Raw genomic sequence first — 16,616 nt, 5'->3', positions numbered from 1 at the left:
TTTTATCTTTCTATAGGCATAATGGTTGAAGCTTAGTCGGCAACCATCCAACCACTCATAAGAAAATTGAGATGAATTTGAATTGTTCACACTGGACTGAAGAGATGGACAATCAGGCATTACTATAAGAAAACTGGTTATTAGCCCTCACGGGCATGGCGTGGTGGATAAGTATCAGCACATAAGAAAGATTATCAAGGGTTTAATTTCAGGTAAATACACTCACGGAACCAACGGTATTTGTGGATGATGATAATTTATTCTAAGAGCTAGCGGAGACCGTGGATGATAAAAGTTCATTCTGTGAGTTAGCGGGTACTATGGATTATGAGAGTTCTCTATGAGCCAATTGGGACCGTTGATGGTAATGGAAATGTGTCACGGGGGTCGGGTTGGCCGAACGTTCAACTGATGCACGGAAGACCTGTTCGCATTTCGGACTTTACTCTGATCAATGAGACCTAGGGGGAAGACGCTGATTCATAAGTTTGGTGCCGCACTAGGAGGTCCGAAGGGCTTATTGATAGCTGGAATTCCTATGTAATCAAAAAAAAAAAAATGGTTATTAGTGACGGTTTTAAACCATTTCGAATAATAAAAAAATCATCACTAATACTATTAGTCACGATTATATTAGTATTAGTAATAGTTTCAACTTTATCAGTATATCTGCGGATACTAATAATTATTAGTAACGAACAATTCAAATCGTCACTAATAGTGCAGTATTAGTGACGGATGTCTTTCGTCACTAATATCGTAACACCGTCACTATAAATCATACATATTCTCTGCTCAAATTTGTCACTAAATCCGAAGTATTAGTGACGGTGATTAAATCGTCACTAATGTTAAGCTTTTAGTGACGGTTATTAAAACCATCACTAATAATATACTATTAGTCACGGTTGTAAAACCTGTTACTAATATTACGCTTTTAGTGACGAATTTGAACGCAGAAAATGTTGATTACAGTAACGGTTTTAGACTTTTAGTGACGATTTACAAATTGTCACTAAAAGTTCATCCTGCTATTATTAGTAATGGTTTTGCAAACCGTCACTAATACTTTGAAATAAATTTTTTTTTCAAAAAATTCCTGTAAAAACCTGTAATTACATTGTGGCATACATAAAATTAAATCAAAATTAATAAAACATTCATAAATTATTCAAAATTCAAATACAAATTATTCAAATTTCAAATACATATATACAAATGCAAATTGAAATTAAAAAATAAAAAATATTTCTGTTCAGGTAACAACGAATACATAAAAAGGCAAAATTAAAGCTGCACACATCCAACCCGACTGTAGTGCTTGTCATCATCGTAGTGGTGTGAGAACCGCAAACCCTACAAAATAATAATTATACAAGAAATTAGTATACAATGTACATTATAATACTATATATATATATATATATATATATATATATATATATATATATACATATACATATACTATAATTAAATATGATTTGATAGCAAAATGATCATACATTCGGACATAGTGTAAAAAAAATGATACAATTGTAAATAACTAAATTTAATCAGTCGAAAGTCACCCCACTTGGTTCGGACCTCGTATAACCGAATTGTAAGCTAAGTTTACGTACTAATTAGTTTGTTTGTATTCTAACTTTGCTTGTAAGTGGAGAAAATCTCTCGGGGAGGAGTTTTTGGGGACCGTCAAATCCGACACATCCAGTTCAATGTGACGGATGTGTCAGGACTGATTAAGCTCAGTTTGGACCTCGTATGCCCGGTTTGGACACTTGGGTGGTTAAAATTAACTAAGTTTACTAAGTTTTTTTTGTATTATAACTTCGCTTCTAAGTGGAAAAAAATCTCTCGAGGAGGATCTTTTGGGGACCGTCAAATACGGCACGTCCAATTCGATGTGATAGACGTGTCGGGACTGATCGAGCTCGGTTTAAACCTCATATGCCTGAATTGGACACTTGGGTGGTTAAATTCAACTAAGTGTACTAAGTTCGCCTCCAAGCGTATAATTTTCAATTGGCATGGAGTTTTTGGGGACCGTTAGATCCGACACGTTTGGTTCGATGTGACAGACATGTCGGGATTTACCGATCTCGGTTTGGACCTTATATTCCCAAATTGGACACTTAGGTGGTTAAATTCAACTAAGTGTACTGAGTTCACCTCTAAGTGTGTAATTTTCAATTAGCATGGAGTTTTTAGACACCGTGAGATCCGACACGTCCAGTTTGATGTGATGGATGTGTCGAGACTAACTGAACTCAGTTTGGATCTCATATGCTTGATTTAGACACTTGAGTGGTTAAAGCTTAGTCGGCAACCATCCGACCACTCGTAAGAAAATTGAGATGAATTTGAATTGTTCACACTAGATCGAAGAGATGGACAATCTGTCATCACTATAAGAAAACTAGTTATTAGTGACGGTTTTAAATTGTCACAAATAATAAAAAAAATTATCACTAATACTATTAGTAACAATTATATCAGCATTAGTGATGGTTACAACTTTGTCAGTATATCTGGGGATACTAATAATTATTACTAATGAACAATTCAAATCGTCACTAATAGTGTAGTTGTTGGCCTTACAAGGCTTAACATCTTATTTTGATGCTAAAAAACAAGTAGAACTTAACATGCTTTGTTTAAGTGATGTATTTTCAAGACTCAATGATGAATGAAAGGTTAAAGAATTCATGAAAGCTTGTACTTCAAATAAAGATGATTATATCAAGCTTGAAGCATGGATTCAAAAATGGATTTAAAGATAAAACTTGAAGATCATGAGAGCATGAGGATTAAAGAGAACTTGATGAAAGCTTAAAGAAAGATGAAGCAAGCATAAAGACCTCAAGGAATTCAAGAATTGCAAATTTGAAAGAACCTATAGGAAATTTCATGTAAGTACTTCAAATAATTTCAATATGGATACATGAAGCTCTTAGGTTAATTTATTGGACCTAGATACCTTTTAACATACTTGGAAAATATTTTTATAAGGTCAAAAATTATTTCAAAAAGGTTAGAATCATTTTTGGAATGAAAAGCATCAAAAAAAGGATTTTCAAAATGTTGTTAATTTTTTTACATATGCATTGAGGTGTATTTTTTTATATCAAATACCCCTTTATTTTAAAAAGTGTTCAACATAAAAGTTGTAGGAGTTTCTCTTAGCTTTCATTTGACACTAAGATCATCAAATTTGGAGTTACATAGAAAAAGTTATGACCAAAAAATAGAAGGGTACTCAAAGCTGACAGCAATCAGTAGACTGCCTGAACCAGGACAGGCGCCTGGGTGGTCAAGTCAGGCAACTGGCTGTGTCCTGGTAGGCGAATGCCACCCTATTGCCACTGCTGCTCCTTTAAAAATAACATGGCAGGCGACTGATGGATTGGGGCAGGTGACTGCCACGAACAGAATTTGAAAAAAAACCTTAATGGAAACATTTTTTAAATGGTTTGCTTGGGGCTCAAACTTTGCGAAAACTTGGGGGATACTCCAAGTCACTTGGGGACCAAGTTATATACCTTTTAAAGTCTATAACTAAGCCTCAAAGATCATTGAATCAATGTACCAAGAATTCAAATTCAGAAAAAAAAAATCAAAATCTCTCTCAATTGCTCTCAAATTCTCAAGGCTCTCTCTTGCTCTCAACTTGCACGAATTCAACTGAGATTTTGCTGATCTTCTTCCACCGGAATTGTGCTACAAATTCTAAATCTTTCAAACATTGAAAGAATTAATCGGTGATATACTTCATTGAGTTTCATGTTAATTTCCATATTGTTATTTACTTTGAAGTATATTATAGTTCTAAATTGTTGTACTAATCAGCTCTTTGTGTGAGCAAGTTCTTGTACACATTTATTTGATTTATTTCTTATAGATTGATGATTCTAAAGATTGTTTGGATCGTTGGCTAAGCAAGGGGATATTGCTTAGAGAGGCGGACTCTAGCCTAGTTAAGGAGTGACCAGACGAGGGGATATCGTTTGGAGAAGGCGAGCTCTAGCCTTCACTAAGGAGTGTTGTAAAGGTTTGTTTCGCCCGTTAAAGGAACAAGTTTAGTGAATCCTTTGGTGGTTTTACAAAGGCGAGGATGTAGGTTGGGTATAAGCTGAACCTTGTAAAAATCCCCGTCTCACTCTCTCTTTCCCTATTCTTTATTTTCAGTACATATTTAAATTGCGTGGATGATTTAAATTTAAAATCATATAAACTACGTAAATTTGGAAATCAAGTAAACCTTAAAGTTTGATTTTGATTTGGGTTGTGGAAACTGAAAGAGAGTACGTTGGTTGAACCATTCTTTACAGAAACCATACGGGAGTACGTTACTTGGCTAAACACCCCAAAGATAAATTAATTTAAGAGTTTATTTGAATTCTGAAGTTTGGAAAGAGTAATTGGATTTTATATTGAACATCATATTGAAGAAGCAATTTCATATATATCGAACTCACATTCACCACAGGGCTAAACAGAATACAAAAGCTAAAAGTTACATATACTATAAATATATTGTGATTGAATGGTATAAAGCTTGAGATTGAGTGAACTGTGTTTATATTTCAGAAAGTACTGAATCTTGAATCTTCCATCAATCTAATAGTGCTGCAGTGAACTTATATTTGGCAAAAAAATTGTGGTTGAAGATTGAATGTTTTATTAGTTGTCTTGTTGATTGTTTAAAAGAAATCAAGTTCTTGTTTGATTGACAAAATAGATAAACAAGTCAAAGAATTGGTTAAATATTAAAAGAAGTTAAGGATTTAAAAAAAAAATTTTTAAAAGCCAATTCACCCCCTCTCTTAGGAAGTTATCACTAATTTTAATTGGTATCAGAGCGGGGTTATAACAAATCTTAATTAGTAGCTATAAAAAGATCTAAATGGCTCAATTAGGCGTAGCTCCCTTTGGAGAGGGGCAATCTTCAACTAGGCCTCCTATTTTTTGTGGACACAACTATACTTTTTGGAAAAAGAGAATGCAAATATTTCTCCAAACCATGGATTGGAAAGTTTGGGAGGTTGTCACAGATGATGATATAATTCCTACCAAATTAGTAGATGGAAAACATATCCCTAAGGAAAAGAAGGATATAAAAGACTTAGACCATAAGATGCTACAAGTTAATGTTAGTGTTATGAATGCATTATATTGTGCTTTAGATGCTAATGAATTTAACCAAGTAATGGCTTGCAAATCAGCTAAGGAGATATGGGATAAGCTAGAAGTAACATATGAAAGAACAACGGATGTTAGGGATAATAGGGTTGATATGCTTACAATCGAATATGAAGCATTTAAAATGAACTCGGATGAATCCATATCCAGCATGTATGCTAGGTTCACTCATATAATAAATTCCCTAAATATCTTAGGAAAAACTTACACTACTTATGAGATGATAAGAAAAATTCTAAGAGGCCTTCCCTCCATGTGGGAACCAAAGGCTACTGCTATCACGAAAGGTAGAAATCTGAAAAACACATCCTTTGATGAGCTTATAGGTTCTCTCCTCACGTACGAAATGACAATGAATGAAAAGAGCGGGAAAACCAAAGCCCAAGAAACAATAGCCTTCAAAGCCTCAAAAGAAAACTCTAGCAGTGAAGAGATGGATGACGATGAAGCAACCTTTATATCTAAAAAGCTAGCAAAAATCCTTAGAAGGAGAAACAAATTCAAAAGAAGAAACGAAGACTCCAAATCAGATGAAAAAGATATTGGTACCAAGAAATCTAAAGATAAAACCCTTGCTATAATTGTAATAAAATTGGACATATAAAACCAAAATGCTCACTATTAAAGAAAGAGTCTAAAAAGAAAAACAAGAAGACCATGAAAGCCACTACTTGGGATACTACAAGTAGTTCGGAGAATGAAATAAGTGACCAAAAGGTTGCCTACACGTGCTTTATGGCATGGGATAATGAAGAAAGCTCCTCAACTAAATCTTCAAATAATTCTTGTAGTGATGAATCAAGTGATGAGGGTATGCCATCTTATGATGAACTTCAAAATGATTTATTCAAAGTACATAAGACACTGATCAAAGAAAATAAACAAAATACTTCATTGAAGAATAAAAATGAAAGTATAATGAAAGAATTAGAATCCCTTAAAAATGCTGAAAGAGAAAATGAAAGAGAAAAGGATTCAAGGATCAAAAAAATAGAACAAAAGTGTGAATCAGCAATGAAAGAAATAGAATCCAAAAATCTTGCTAAAAAAGAAAACAACTTGAAAATCAAGAAACTAGAAAGCAAGAATGAACAAATGATAGAAGACCTTCGATCCCTATCCTCTACGGTACATGAGAAAGATATGTATATTTCTGAATTAGAGGATAGAATAAGAAAATTATCTCTAGAGTTAGAGAAATCATTAAAGAAGGTTGATAACAAGAAAGACATAGAGTTAAATGAGCTCAAGAATCAAATCAAAGATAAGGATAAAATTATTTACAACTTTACAAAAGGAAAGGAAAACCTTGATAAGATGATTGGCTCACAAAGAATGTCATTAAACAAAGAAGGCATTGGTTTCAATGGAGTTGAAAATAAAAAGAAAAAGAGTCTTTACATGGGTTATTTCTCAAAAGCCTCCAAAGATAATGCAAGCACATCCCTTAATGCTTACACTAACACCATATGCTATCAATGTAAGAAAAAAGGGCATATAAAGTTTGAATGTCCATTTAAGAGAAAATATGTGAAGACTAAACAAATATGGAGAGTTAAAGAAACATCCTTTATGAAACCAAACGGACCCAAGAAGGTATGGGTACCGAGATGATAGACTAGTTCATAAATGAAAAACTCCATGGATTAAGTCATTCCCTTTAAAAATTGAGAAAGTAACTTAATTCATGATCAACAAACAAACTAGTTAAAATAGAAAAACTTAAAGAAGAGTTTAAGATAAGTTTGAGAATGAATGACTATATAAGATGTTATATGCTTACATGCCTATATGATATGCTACATGATATGCTTGACTTATATTGAAAATTTATGGTTCACAATGTTGAAAATTTGAGCATGAGATTATTGAGTATAAGCATAAATTTTGATATGAGATTAATTCTTGATCATGCATGCTATTAATGTTTATTGAGTATAAGCACATCCCTTAATGCTTACACTTAATGCTTTTTATATTGATATTCATGAGCTATGAGAGATATAATGGTTATATTGGTATCCATGAGCTGTGTATAATGTGATAATGACTTTGGTATCTATAAAGTCTTTGGTATCCATGAATATTTTTGGTATCACATTTTAAAAATTTTAATTGGTATCACATTTAAAAAAAAAAAAAAAACTCATCTGGTATCACAATCTAAAAGATCAATTGGTTTTTTAAGCATGACAAGAATAATTATATCTATGAGCATGGTATGACATTGATGATATGAGCATAATATTGATATTTGATACATAATGTGAATCAATATTTTGAAATATAGGATGATGAAAGCAAAATTGATAACAAAACCGAATGTATTGAATTCAAGGGGAGCGTTATGTCATATTGCTTATATCATGATTGTTTCCCTATTAATCAATTTAGAAAATTTTCATTTGGTATCATGAATTAAATTTTCAATTGGTATCATGAATTTTAAATAGATATCATAAATTCTATTTTAAATCGGTATCATAAAATCAACAATTGAAATCTTGAATATTGTCTAAAGGAAAAAGTTGTTAGTAATGAAGTTACAACTCATATACTTGAATGTTATAACACACTATGCATGCTATATTGAAAAAATAATAAATTGAGTGTGTTCATATGTTTGATACGCATGTTTGATGATATGCTCAACATGTGATTTTACTTGAACTTAATCATTTTTTTTCTTTTTTGATGGATGTCAAAAGGGGGAGAAGTTTTAAAGCAAAAATTGAGCATAGTATTGCAAATTATAAAAACTGAGTAAGAACATAATATATATCAAAAGGAGGAGAAGTATTTGATATTGATAAACTTGAACTTGAATAAAGTGATGAGCATGATTGTAAAATGAAGTGATGAGCATGATTGTAAAAGAGTTTTGAAATTGATATTGATCTTGCAAATATTATTAAGATGATGCTTATTGAAAGGGGGAGTCTTTTTAAGGCTCACTCCAATTTCTACTTCTTGTTTGTCATCATCAAAAAGAGGGAGATTGTTGGTCTTATAAGGCTTAACATCTTGTTTTGATGCTAACAAACAAGTAGAACTTAACATGCTTTGTTTAAGTGACGTATTTTCAAGACTCAATGATGAATGAAAGGTTAAAGAATTCATGAAAGCTTGTACTTCAAATAAGGATTATTATATTAAGCTTGAAGCATGGATTCAAAAATGGATTTAAAGATATAGCTTGAAGATCATGAGAGCATGAGGATTAAATAGAATTTGATGAAATCTTAAAGAAAGATGAAGCAAGCATAAAGACCTCAAGGAATTCAAGAATTGCAAATTTGAAAGAATCTATAGGAAATTTTATGTAAGTATTTCAAATAATTTCAATATGGATATATGAAACTCTTGGGTTAATTTATTGGACCTAGATACCTTTTAACATACTTGGAAAATATTTTTATAGGGTCAAAAATTATTTCAAAAAGGTTAGAATTATTTTTGGAATGAAAAGCATCAAAAAAAGGATTTTCAAAATGCTGTTAATTTTTCTATATCTGCATTGAGGTGTATTTTGCTCTATAAAAAACCATTTATTTTAAAAAGTGTTCAACATGAAAGTTGTAGAAGTTTATCTTAGCTTTCATTTGAAATCAAGATCATCAAATTTAGAGTTACACAGAAAAAGTTATGAGCAAAAAATAGAAGGGTACTCAAAGTTGACAACAACTAGTAGACTGCCTGAACCAGGACAGGCGCCTAGGTGGTAAAACCAGGCGACTGGCTGTCTCCTGGAAGGCGATTGCCACCCTACTGCCCTTGTTGATCGTTTAAAAATAAAATGGCAGGTGACTGGTGGATTGGGGCAGGCGACTGCCACGAACAGAATTTGAAAAAAACCCTCAACGGAAACATTTTTTAAATGGTTTGCTTGGGGTTCAAACTTTGCGAAAACTTGGGGGATACTCCAAGTCACTTGGGGACCAAGTTACATACCTTTTAAAGTCTATAAATAAGCCTCAAAGATCATTGAATCAATGCACCAAGAATTCAAATTCAACAAAAATTCAAAATCTCTCTCAATTGCTCTCAAATTCTCAAGGCTCTCTCTTGCTCTCAACTTGCACGAATTCAATTGAGATTTTGCTGATCTTCTTCCACCGGAATTGTACTACAAATTCTAAATCTTTCAAACATTAAAAGAATTAATCGGTGACATACTTTATTGAACTTCAAGTTAATTTACATATTGTTATTTACTTTGAAGTATATTATAGTTCTAAATTGTTGTACTAATCATCTCTTTGTGTGAGCAAGTTCTTGTACGCTTCTATTTGATTTATTTCTTGTAGATTGATAATTTCAAGGATTGTTTGGATCGTTGGCTAAGCAAGGGGATATTGCTTAAAGAGGAGGACTCTAACCTAGTTAAGGAGTGACCGGACGAGGGGATATCGTTTGGAGAAGGCGGGCTCTAGCCTTAACCAAGGAGTGTTGTAAAGGATTGTTCCACCCGTTAAAGGAACAAATTTAGTGAATCCTTTGGTGGTTTTCCAAAGGCATGGACGTAGGTTAGGTATAATCCGAACCTCGTAAAAATCTTCGTCTCACTCTCTATTTCCCTATTCTTTATTTTCAGTACATATTTAAATTGTGTGGATGGTTTAAATTTAAAATCATATAAACTACGTAAATTTGGAAATCAAGTAAACCTTAAATTTTGATTTTGATTTGGGTTGTGAAAGTCGAAAGGGAGTATGTTGGTTGAATCATTCTTTGCGGAAACCATACGAGAGTACGTTACTTGGCTAAACACCCCAAAGATAAATTAACTTAAGAGTTTATTTGAATTCTGAAGTTTGGAAAGAGTAATTGGATTTTATATTGAACATCATATTGAAGAAGCAATTTCATATATATCGGGCTTTGTTCAAACTCACATTCACCACAGGGCTGAATAGAATACAAAAGTTGAAAATTACATATACTATAAATATATTGTGATTGAATGGTATAAAGCTTGAGATTGAGTGAACTGTGTTTATATTTCAGAAAGTACTGAATCTTGAATCTTCCATCAATCTAATAGTGCTGTAGTGAACTTATATTTGACAAACAAATTGTGGTTGAAGATTGAATGTTTTATTAGTTGTTTTGTTGATTATTTAAAATAAACCAAACTTTTGTTTGATTGACAAAATAGATAAACAAGTTAAAGAATTGGTTAAATATTAAAAGAAGTTAAGGACTTTAAAAAGAAAATTTTAAAAGCCAATTCACCATCTCTTGAAAAGTTATTCCTAATTTCAGCAGTATTAGTAACGGATGCCTGTTGTCACTAATATCATAACACCGTTACTATAAATCATACATATTCTCTGCTCAAATTTGTCACTAAATTTGAAGTATTAGTGACGGTAATTAAACTGTCACTAATGTTAAGCTTTTAGTGACGGTTATTAAAACCGTCACTAATAATATACTATTAGTCATGGTTGTAAAAACATTACTAATATTATGCCTTTAGTGACAGTTTACAAATTGATACTAAGAGTTCATCCTACTATTATTAGTAGCGGTTTTATAAACCGTCACTAATACTTTGAAATAAATTTTTTTTTTTTGGAAATTCCTATAAAAACCTATAATTACATTGTAATATATATAAAATTAAATCAAAATTAATAAAAAATTCATAAATTATTCAAATTTCAAATACATATATACAAATACAAATTGAAATTAAAAAATAAAAAATAGTTCTATTTAGGTAACAAAAAATACAGTAAAAGGCAAAATTAAAGATGCGCTCATCCGACCCGACTATAGTGCCTATCATTGTCGTAGAAGTGTGATAGCCGCAAACTCTACAAAATAATAATTATACAAGAAATTAGTATACAATGTACATTATAGTACTATAAATATGCATATACTCTAATTAAATATGATTTGATAGCAAAATGATCGGGCATTCAGACATAGTGTAAAAAAATGATACAATTGTAAATAACTAAATTTGATCAGCTGAAAGTCACCCCACTCGGTTCGGACCTCGTATAACCGAATTGTAAGCTAAGTTTATGTACTAATTAGTTTGTTTGTATTCTAACTTTACTTGTAAGTGGGAAAAGCTCTCGGGGAGAATTTTTTGGGGACCGTCAGATCCGACACGTCCAATTCAATATGACGGACATTTCGGGACTGATCGAGCTCGGTTTGGACCTCGTATGCCTGATTTGGACACTTAGGTAGTTAAATTCAATTAAGTGTACTAAGTTCACCTCTAAGCGTATAATTTTCAATTAGCATGGAGTTTTTAGGGACCTTTGGATCCAACACGTCCTGTTCGATGTGACGAATGTGTCGAGACTGACTGAGTTCAATTTGGATCTCATATGCTCGATTTAGACACTTGGGTGGTTAAAATGAACTAAGTTTACTAAATTTTTTTTATTATAACTTCACTTCTAAGAGGAGAAAAAGCTCTCAGGGAGGATTTTTTGGGGACCGTCAGATTCGACACGTCTAATTCGATGTGACGGACGTGTTGGGGCTGACCGAGCTCGATTTAGACCTTGTATGCCCGATTTGGTCACTTGGGTGGTTAAAATTAACTAAGTTTACTAAGTTTTTTTTTTTTTTTTTTTTCTATTATCACTTTGCTTCTAAGTGGGGAAAAAGCTCTCGAAGAGGATTTTTTGGGGATCGTCAAATCCGGCACGTCCAATTTGATGTGACGGATGTGTCGAGACTGACCGAGCTTGGTTTGGACCTCATATGCCTAAATTGGACACTTATGGTTAAATTCAATTAGGTGTACTAACTTTGCCTCTAAGCATATAATTTTCAATTGGCATGGGGTTTTTGGGGACCGTTAGATCCGGCACATCTAGTTCGATGTGATGGACATGTCAGGATTAACCGAGCTCGGTTTGGATCTCGTATGCCTGAATTGGACACTTGGGTGGTTAAAGTCAACTAAGTGTACTAAGTTCACCTCTAAGCATGTAATTTTCAATTGACATGGAGTTTTTAGGCACCGTGAGATCCAGCACGTCCAATTTGATGTGACGGAAGTGTCAAGATTGACCGAGCTCGATTTGGACCTCGTATGCCCAAATTGGACACTTGGGTGGTTAAATTCAATTATATTAAGTTTGCCTCTAAACGTGTAATTTTTAATTGGCATGGAGTTTTTGGGCACTGTCAAATCTGGCACGTTTGGTTCGATGTGATGGACATGTTGGGACAAACTGAGCTCGGTTTGGACCTTGTATGCCTAAATTGGACACTTGGGTGGTTAAATTCAACTAAGTGTACTAAGTTTGCCTCTAAGCATGTAATTTTCAATTGGCATGGAGTTTTTGGGCACTGTCAGATCCGGCACGTCCAGTTCAATGTGACGGACGTGTTGGGACTAACCAAGCTCAGTTTAGACCTCGTATGCCCAATTTGGACACTTGGGTGGTTAAATTAAACTAATTTTACTAAGTTTGCCTTTAAGCCTATAATTTTCAATTGACATGGAGTTTTTGGGCACCGTCAAATTTGGCAAGTCTAGTTCAATGTGACAGATGTGTCGGGACTAACTGAGCTTGGTTTGGACCTTGTATGCCTAATTTGGATACTTGGGTTGTTAAATTCAACTAAGTTTACTAAGTTTTCTTTTTTTTATTCTAACAATAAAAATATTGCTATGTGATTTTCTATAGAAATTGGATCTCTTATTTCATTGCATACACAATACATATAATAAAATATGAAAATATGACTACATAATTACATTGTGTAATTTAGATCAACTCATTTTCAAAACTCCCTACACAAATTTTCCTACCGCATACCGAGTATACCTTTTAATGAGAGGAGAATCAAGTGATATGCTATGAAAATGCTATTCAATCATTCAAGAAAATAAGTCTACGCTATCATAATCATATTCTCACAGTTGGCAAGAAAATATGTGTAAAAAATGCCAAAGATTTAGAGTTTTGGGTGTCTTCAGTTGACTGGGGTTGAAGGTCAATTGCCCGACTGAGATTTTGAGTGAGATACTGAGAGCTATAAAGGGTTAGTCGAGGGTTAGTCACTTGACTTAGATTCTGGGCAAAATACCAAGAGCAACTAAGGGTCTGTCGACTGAACTCCTTGGGGTCAGTCGCCTGACCTGCGACGGGACTGAAATAAAATTTAGGTTTTTAGGGTTTTGAGAAATTGAGGCTTACGGGATCTTAAACAAGGGTTTAAAACCAAGTTAGGGAGGGATTAGGATATATATTACAGGGTGGAATTGTAGGATATCTTACCAATGATCAACGAACTTGAATCAAACCAAGAAATCCTCATAATTGCAGTGAATAGGTGTAAGTACTGCTACTATGGATGTTCGTATGCGAATGGCATAGAGAATATGAGATGGTGAAGACATGATGGATAGATGTTGTCTCACACCAACTAATCTCTGAGGAGAACGTCGTAGCCTCTCGCTTCTTGCCTCTCAACATTTATCCAATGGAGTTTGGCTTGCCCCGTTAATTTCATTTTTGCAAACATAACCCGATGAGGGTCAGTCATCTTACACCAATCAGAATAAGCATCCATCACAATCAACCAATCTTGGAAGACTTTAGGATCCTTTTGTCCATCATAGGTGGGGGTTTCTATCCTCATTACATCCTTGTAAGAATCATGATGGTCCCTATAACATGAAGGTCATCAACGTCATAGTCCTCATCATTCCAATGTTGGGCATAGGGCTCATGACGTGGGGGTCTCCTAGCAAAGTCATTTTGACAATTCACTCGTCTTTGTGGAAGGAGGGAAGGCCTTTCTCTAGGAGGCATAGGTGGTTCTCTTTTATCATTAATCCTACGACCTTGTTAAGGCTTCCTGGCTTGAGTAGACATCCAAGGGATTGGACAAGGATTCAGACACACTAGGGAAAACAAAATCTTACGGCTAAGGAAATGGGACTTGGAGGGTGCAGCCTATTCTAACCTAAGCTCTGATACCAAGATGATGTAGGACAGGGTAGGGTAACCTAGTCCTACGGGTTTCAACCTTCAATCAACACACATGAAAAATACTTTTAAAATAAGAATTGAATCAAATAAACATTAATCAAACAAATCATGCTTTTATCACACCGGTCTAAGGATTTTGAAAAGGTATATAATTGGATTCAAAATTCAATTCCCAAATGGTTCTTTCACAAAAGAATCAAGTGATATGCTATGAAAATACGAAAATGCAGTTATAACAACACAAACACATCACCTGATAGGCTGGGTCACAGAAATAGCACCACACCACCTCTCAATCCTCTAGGGAAATTGTATCGAATGGGTGAGCCTCAGCCTAATCTCCCATCGCCCTAAAATGTTTGCCTATTTCAGTGCGACAGCTCTTGAACCAAGCGCACAACTGAGTGTTCACAACCTTTTTTTACATGGTCGGTAGTGAAAATGTCCATATCAAACTTCACCTACATATGAAATACATATAGCATGTTAGACAGTTAATTGTGTAGTATATTAAATGTAAAAGAAATGGTTTAGAGCTACTTACCAATATGCGCTCGTAGAGAACCAAGCGTTGAGCCTCTGTCACATCTGGCCATCTGAAGCAGGTGATTGGAGCATATTGTCGGCATAAAATTATGAGCCCCCATGTCTATGTCATGCACCAATCGTTTAGCAGAGCCATGAAGCTTGGAGGAATATTGATCCAGATCCGCGGCCCACCATTCCTCTCCAGGTGTTTTTTGAGGACCGTGTTCTTTGCTGCACCACGGCCTATCCTCATCATCTATGTCCCCAACGAGGTCAATGTTGTAAAAAGAGTTAATTATGAACAATCATGCATGTGTACAATCATCAATATATTATTCTAAATCAAATACTCGTAACCTTACCTGTGACAACCTGAAAATTTTGCTACTTTTTTTTATATGCATAAAACTCTGATACCATATATAAACCACTCGACCCCTAAGTGGGTTATCGGGTACAACTGTCTATAAGTTATATTACAAAACAACAAAAGCATAATATACCTACATCCCATATACAATACATACCAGAGTATTATTACCATCATAATACAAAAGTATCTCTCTCCCACAACTACATATATAACCCAAGGTACATAAACATATCTATACAAAGATAAAATAGCAGTGTCTCACTGGCGCTAACTTCACTCCCTAAAACCACTAATCCTGCCCGGAGCTTTCTAAGCTTGTCTCTTAGGATTTCCTAAAATGTTAACATATTAAGGAGTGAGACACCTCCCAGTAAGTTGGAATAAATTATTGTCAGTGTGTGGTAATATGAGTTTAAATGAATCAAAGCACATTCATTTAATAAATAATTTAACTGAATAACCATGAAATCTATACTCATATCCATATACATATATATACTTTTGCAACCATATATTTTCTCAAAAATATGTATGTGCTCAATGCATTTTTTTGGGTTTGAAACCCAACATGTCTGTAAACGTAGTTTCATCATATCTGTAATGAAGAACCAACCTAATTACGCGTCAAAACTGTGTAATTGGGCACTTTAATCCGATCTTTACGGCTTATATTTTTAATTAAATGTTCAATTATGTCCAATATTTTAATAAAGTGTCAAAATTATCATTTTTGAGCTTTATTGCATAATTTATGAATTTTTGGTAATTTTTTATCTTAGGAAAATTCCCGGGAACCAAAACCGGTACCTGTTCGTATTTTGTGCATAATTTTTCCGTACGAGCTCCGATCAAGACAATTCAAATTTTTAGACAAAGAGAAAAAGATTATATACACTTTCCGTGTTTTGAGTTTTATGAGAAACGGGCTCTAGGAAGGGCAAATTTGGCTGTGAACAGAGAACAAAAAAAAAAATGAAAAAAAAAAAAAAATACACAAGCCTTGATGTTACCCGGCCATGCAAGGCCGGGTTAGTTGCTTCCAGTCAGGTTGAGCCATCCGGGTCTAGGGCAAAGACCTCTTCTATTTAATCCCTGTTTTTCCCCCTTTTTCCCTATGTCTCTGCCCACCTCTTCTTTCTTTTCTCCCTCTCTTCCTCTTCTCTTCTTTTCTTTTTCTCTTTTCCTTTTCTTCATCTGGTTTTCCCTTTCTCCTGTGTTGTTTTCCTCTGTCCCTCCCTTAGTTTACTCTCTTCCCTATCCCTTACTCTTTCCCTGTCTCTTAGTTAATCTCCCCTGCTCCCCCAAACTACCTCTGCTCTAGCCACCGTCCACGACTCCACCAGCAACCAGCTGCAGCTCTCCAATCCGAGGACCCCTTCTCTGCCAGCAAAGTCACCAGCAGACAGCTTCCACAAATCCACCGCAAACCCGAGGCTATCCCCACCATTCTAGCTTCCACCCGAGTAGCAGCTCCTACTAGCAATCACTTCAGCATCCTCTACACAGCTTTCATAGCAGCAGACCAGCCACGCAGC

The sequence above is a fragment of the Malania oleifera genome, chromosome 2 (genome assembly GCF_029873635.1).
Source record: "Malania oleifera isolate guangnan ecotype guangnan chromosome 2, ASM2987363v1, whole genome shotgun sequence".
Lineage (NCBI taxonomy): Eukaryota > Viridiplantae > Streptophyta > Magnoliopsida > Santalales > Ximeniaceae > Malania > Malania oleifera.
The sequence above is the reverse complement of the archived record's forward strand: the minus strand, read 5'-3'. Positions refer to the sequence as shown.